Source organism: Budorcas taxicolor, chromosome 3 (genome assembly GCF_023091745.1).
Source record: "Budorcas taxicolor isolate Tak-1 chromosome 3, Takin1.1, whole genome shotgun sequence".
In the NCBI taxonomy this organism is placed as follows: Eukaryota; Metazoa; Chordata; class Mammalia; order Artiodactyla; family Bovidae; genus Budorcas; species Budorcas taxicolor.
Window position 1 is genome coordinate 39,695,779 of NC_068912.1, and position 6,450 is coordinate 39,702,228.

General features: G+C 41.0%; 1 pseudogene; it reads right to left on the reverse strand.

Moving 5' to 3' along the window:
* Nucleotides 1–5,020: 5,020 nt before the first annotated feature.
* On the reverse strand, nucleotides 5,021–5,569 carry LOC128045549 (NEDD8-conjugating enzyme UBE2F-like; annotated as a pseudogene).
* Between the last annotated feature and the right edge of the window lie 881 nt (nucleotides 5,570–6,450).

The following is a 6,450-nucleotide window of genomic DNA, read 5'->3' on the forward strand; positions in this document are numbered from 1 at the left end:
TCTCACACGCTAGCAAAGTAATGCTCAATATTCTCCAAGTCAGGCTTCAACAATATGTGAACTGTGAACTTCAAGATAGTCAAGCTGGATTTTAAAAAGTTAGAAGAATCAGAGATCAAATTGCCAATATCTGTTGGATCATCAAAAGAGCAAGAGAGTTCCAGAAAAACGTATACTTCTGCTTTATTGACTATGCCAAAGCCTTTGACTGTGTGGATCACAACAAACTGTGGAAAATTCTTCAAGAGATGAGAATACCAGACCACCTGACCTGCCTCTTGAGAAATCTGTATGCAGGTCAAGAAGCAACAGTTATAACTGAATGTGGAACAACAAGGTTCCAAATTGGGAAAGGAGTATGTCAAGGCTGTATATTGTCACCTTGATTATTTAACTTATATGGAGAGTACATCATGAGAAATGCTAAGCTGCATGAAGCACAAGCTGCAATCAAAATTGTCAGGAGAAATATCAATAACTTCAGATACACAGATGGCATGACCCTTATGGCTGAAAGTGAAGAAGAACTAAAGGGCCTCTTGATGAAAGTGAAAGAAGAGAGTCAAAAAGTTGGCTTAAAACTCAACATTCAGAAAACTAGGATCATGGCATCTGGTCCCATCACTTCAGGGGAAATAGATGGGGAAGCAATGGAAGCAGTGGCTGACTATTTTTTTGGGCTCCAAAATCACTGTAGATGGTGACTGCAGCCGTGAAATTAAAAGATGATTGCTCCTTGGAAGAAAAGGTATGACCAACCCAGACAGCATATTAAAAAGTAGAGACATTACTTTGGCGACCAAGGTCTGTCTAGCCAAAGCTATGTGTTTTTCAGTAGACATGTATGGATGTGAGAGTTGGACAATAAAGAAAGCTGAGCGATGAAGAATTAATGCTTTTGAACTGTGGTTTTGGAGAAGACTCTTGAAAGTCCCTTGGACTGCAGGGAGATCCAACCAGTCCATCCAAAAGGAAATCCATCTGGAATATTCATTGGAAAGACTGATGCTGAAGCTGAAACTCCAATACTTTAGCCACCTTATGTGAAGAACTGACTCATTTGAAAAGACCCTAATGCTGGGAAGGATTGAAGGCGGGAGGAGAAGGGGACGACAGAGGATGAGATGGTTGGATGGCATTACTGACTCAATAGACATAAGTTTGAGTAAACTCCAGGATTTGGTGATGGACAGGAAGGTTTGGTGTGCTGTAGTCCATGGGGTAGCAAAGAGTGGGACACGACTGAGAGACTGAGCTGAACTTAATTCTCTTTAATATCACTCCAGTAGGAATGCAGTCTCCTCATCTAAAATGAAGATTGTTGGGTTCGGTTCAGTTCAGTCACTCAGTCGTGTCCAACTCTTTCGACCCAATGAGTTGCAGCATGCCAGGCCTCCCTGTCTATCACCATCTCCCGGAGTTCACTCAAACTCATGTCCATCGAGTCAGTGATGCCATTCAGCCATCTCATCCTCAGTCATCCCCTTCTCCTCCTGCCCCCAATCCCTCCCAGCATCAGTCTTTTCCTATGAGTCAACTCTTCGCATGAGATGGCCAAAGTACTGGAGTTTCAGCTTGAGCATCAGTCATTCCAAAGAACACCCAGGACTGATCTCCTTTAGAATGGACTGGTTAGATCTCCTTGCAGTCCAAGGGACTCTCAAGAGTCTTCTGCAGCACCACAGTTCAAAAGCATCAGTACTTTGGTGCTCAGCTTTATCCACAGTCCAACTCTCACATCCATACATGACCACAGGAAAAACCATAGCCTTGACTAGATGGTCCTTTGTTGGCAAAGTAATGTCTCTGCTTTTGAACATGCTATCTAGATTGGTCATAACTTTCCTTCCAAGGAGTAAGCATCTTTTAATTTCATGGCTGAAATCACAAGATTGTTGGGTAGTTAGTGACAATAACACGACTAAACTAAACCCAGTTCTCACCGTACTCAAACCTTTAGAGCAATTTGATAGTTTCATTTTATTGACTCACTTTCTACATTTGGCTTCTGAGACACCACCTCGTCTCTTTCCCAACCAAATGTTTGCTTCCTCTACATCTCAAAATATACAAGTTTGGTACATCAAATTGCCTATTCAAAATTTGCATGTTTGCTAAGTTGCTTGAGTTGTGTTCAGCTCTTTGTGACCCCATGCACTGTAGCCTGCCAGGTTGCTCTGTTCATGGAATTTTCCTGGCAAGAATACCAGAGTGGGTTGCCATGCTCTCTTCCAGGATATATTCCCAACCTAGGAATGCAACCCACATCTCGTGTCTCCTACCTTGGCAGATGGATTCTTTACCACTAGCACCACCTGGGAAGCCCAAGTAAAGGAATGTTTAGCTTGATATTTAGCTTGCTTAAATAATGTAACAGGTTCAAAACCAATCTCTTGATTCTCCTACCACTAATAAAGGATGGTCTTTCTTCAAAAAATTTTCCCTTACTTTAGGAGCTCAAGATAAAATCCTGATATCATCTGTGGCTTATCTGTTTCTCACATACTTCACATCCAATTCAGAAGTATGTTGTCTACCATCAGATTACATCCAGTATTGATCTTTCCTCACCAAATTTAAGATACTGTTATAGTTCAACAACCATCATTTCTTGTCTCTTTCATTGTATTGCCTTCTTATTCTATTTCTCTAAATTCACTTTTTATTCCTTAAAGTTTTTATTTTAATGTCTTTCATTTACTTCAATTCAGTCAGTTCAGTTCAGTTGCTCAGTCGTGTCCAACTCTTTGCGACCCCATGAATCGTGGCAGGCCAGGCCTCCCTGTCCATCACCAACTCCTGGAGTTCACTCAGACTCACGTCCATCAAGTCAGTGATGCCATCCAGCCATCTCATCCTCTGTCGTTCCCTTCTCCTCCTGCCCCCAATCCCTCCCAGCATCAGAGTCTTTTCCAATGAGTCAACTCTTTGCATGAGGTAGCCAAAGTACTGGAGTTTCAGCTTTAGCGTCATTCCTTCCAAAGAAATCCCAGGGTTGATCTCCTTCAGAATGGACTGGTTGGAGCTCCTTGCAGTCCAAGGGACTCTCAAGAGTCTTCTTCAACACCACAGTTCAAACCCATCAATTCTTCAGTGCTCAGCCTTCTTCACAGTCCAACTCTCACATCCATACATGACTACTGGAAAAACCATAGCCTTGACTAGACGGACCTTAGTTGGCAAAGTAATGTCTCTGCTTTTGAATATGCTATCTAGGTTGGTCATAACTTTTCTTCCCAAGGAGTAAGCGTCTTTTAATTTCATGGCTGCAATCACCATCTGCAGTGATTTTGGAGCCCCCCAAAATAAAGTCTGACACTGCTTCCACTGTTTCCCCATCTATTTCCCCTGAAGTGATGGGACTGGATGCCATGATCTTCGTTTTCTGAATGTTGAGCTTTAAGTCAACTTTTTCACTCTCCTCTTTCACTTTCATCAAGAGGCTTTTTAGTTCCTCTTCACATTCTGCCATAAGGGTGGTGTCATCTGCACATCTGAGGTTATTGATATTTCTCCTGGCAGTCTTGATTCCAGCTTGTGTTTCTTCCAGTCCAGGGTTTCTCATGATGTACTCTGCATATAAATTAAACAAGCAGGGTGACAATATACAGCCTTGATGTACTCCTTTTCCTTGGAACCAGTCTGTTGTTCCATGTCCAGTTCTAACTGTTGCTTCCTGACCTGCATACAGATTTCTCAAGAGGCAGGTCAGGTGGTCTGGTATTCCCATCTCTTGAAGAATTTTCCACAGTTGATTGTGATCCATACACTCAAAGGCTTTGGCGTAGTCAATAAAGCAGAAATAGATGTTTTTCTGGAACTCTTTTGCTTTTTCCATGATCCTGCAGATCTTGGCAGTTTGATCTCTGGTTCCTCCGCCTCAAAGTAAAATCCAGTGTTTTTACAATTGCCTATAAAAACCTACATGATTTGGTCCTCCATTCCACTTTATGGCTTATATCATTTTGCGCTTTTCCTTGTTCACCCTGTTCCAACTAAACACTCTTTCCTTTGCTAATATTTTCTGAATATGCATGCTCTCCATCAGGAAAGTAGGAAGGTACCTGGACCTGAATGCACATCATTTGTCTTGGATACTCAGCATATTTCTGTATTTTTCCTCCCTGAGAAATTGGCGTCTACGTCTTAGCAATTCTCATGTCAACAACCAAACAGCATCAACTTCTCATCTTATCCTTTCATTCTTACCAGTTCTCACCAGCCCATTTGTTTGATCCTGCCTTGGAAATATGAATGTATAGAAATTATCAGCAGTGTTTTTTCCAGTCATTGTTTCTTTGATATTTTATTTGTATTTCCCTTCAATAGTTGCTTGACTCAGCATCTTTCTGTCTGCTCTATACAATCAAAATACAAATTAAATGAGAATAGAAAAAATTATTAAATTATTAAATCATATAAATTCCAAATCTATCCCAAAATATATTATATTAAAGAAAATACACATTTCAGAAAGAGATTTATGGTGACTGGACAGTTTCATGACATCTAGGCATTCCAGAAAGGAGCTAAAATTTTTGTATCCAGTCACAGTTTGTAACAAGTTTCAAATCACCCATCAGCAAGCCACACAGAGCACATCAGTAGCATCACCTGTGCATGAGACTGATTTTGGGACTGACTCTGGGAAAAGAGAAAGAAGCATGCTTTAGCCTCAATTCTGAGTTTGTGACAACTTCTCAAGAATCTCATCAACAACCTATACAGCACAGTTTCAAAAAAGGTAAACATGTTATGGTAAGTGGATAACTCTTGATAACCCCAAACACATTATCTTGCTGTATTTATGTGGAACTCTTTATCTACCATGGGCTGTGTGAAGAGGTTCTTCCTCAAAACAACATACTCACAGGACTCTGGAGGACCCAGTGAGACTGAGGGGAGCCTGAGGACTGGAGAAGAGGCTTCCTTTTAGTTTCAGTTGGAGACAAACTTATAACACCCAGTACAGAATGCTGTAGTCTTCTCCTATCCTCTGGCACAACAATTCATGCTGTTTTCAACTATTCTGGAAGCCATCCTTGTCCTGCAAATGAGGTTCTGCAGCTTCAATATTTGGCAGATAATCAAAATTCAAAAGAGAATGAATGAGTAGAATCTCCAAACATTTCTCAATGTCCTCCTGGGATCCCAGCCAGTGCTGTCAATCAAACACTCTCTCAATAAACCTAGGCATATTTCACCTGTCTCTGTGATGTTGGGGTGCTATAATTTGCTATAACTTGATGAAGCATCTCACTGTGGGAGGCACCACGTTATACGCATCAGGAACTTCAATTTCAAACAAATTTTCTACCCTGGTAGTAACCCTCATCTATCAAAAAACACAAAACAGCAACAATCCTGGGGTTTACAGTTAGCTGAAAGCAATGAAGCTTGCTTGGATGAAGAAAATGCACTTTATACCTACAAGGTAAATCAGTTTTAACCTGTGTAACAGGTAGTCTATCTCTCACAGAAACCTGATGGGTGGAATCAGAGGCTGTGTCTATGCTTGGGACCCTTTGAGATGATTATCCTGATTCAGTTGTCTTGCCAGCATCAGCATTATGGCTACCTTACTCTGGTCACCATGAGACAGGCAAGGCAGGATATGGGACAGGAAGTGGTCAGGCATACAGTAGGACCAGAGTGGTGAGGAAGAGACTCAGCTGCTCCCTATTTCCTTGGTAGTCTTTTTTTAAGAGCTGAAAGAAGCTAATCTCCACACACACCTCCCAGCCTCCAAATTGACTGGAATCCCATAAGTCAGTAGATATAGCAATTAAAGAGTTAAACTCAGGAATATTTGGTAGTAACTGAACCAATAAAAATACCTCTTCTTTGAAACTTACTTATTCTACAATTAAAATTCTGTAGTGAAAACTGAAGTATGTAGTGGCATAGTAAAGCCCACTTTTCCTGTCACGGTCACTGTTCAAAGTGACCCCCATGATTCCTGACTCTGGATATTCACATCATTGTGTAGTTCTCTCTGATACTGTATCATAATTGGCTTGTGTGACCTATAAAATATGACAGAAGTGATGGTGTACAATAGAAATGATGGCATTTACCTCTTGTTCTGTCTTGGATTATGTGGCTAGGGGGAAGCCTGTTGCTATGTCATGAGGTCACTTGGTATACTATAGAGATCCACTTATGCTTTATGCCAAAAGCCCTATGAATGACCCATCTTATGAGAAGATCCTCTATCTCCTGTCTAGTCAGCAGATATCTGCAGCCACTATCAGGTCTCTCATGAGAGGCCATGTCCAGTCAACTAAATTATTGATGAATTACTAACTCACAGAAACTAATTTTTACTATTTTAGTCCTTCATTTAGGGGATTGATTTTTTGGATATTAATTTTTTTGTGCAGTAATGGGTAACTGAGACTTTCCAGGTGGCCCAGATTGTAAAGAATTCATCTGCAAAGTGGAAGACCT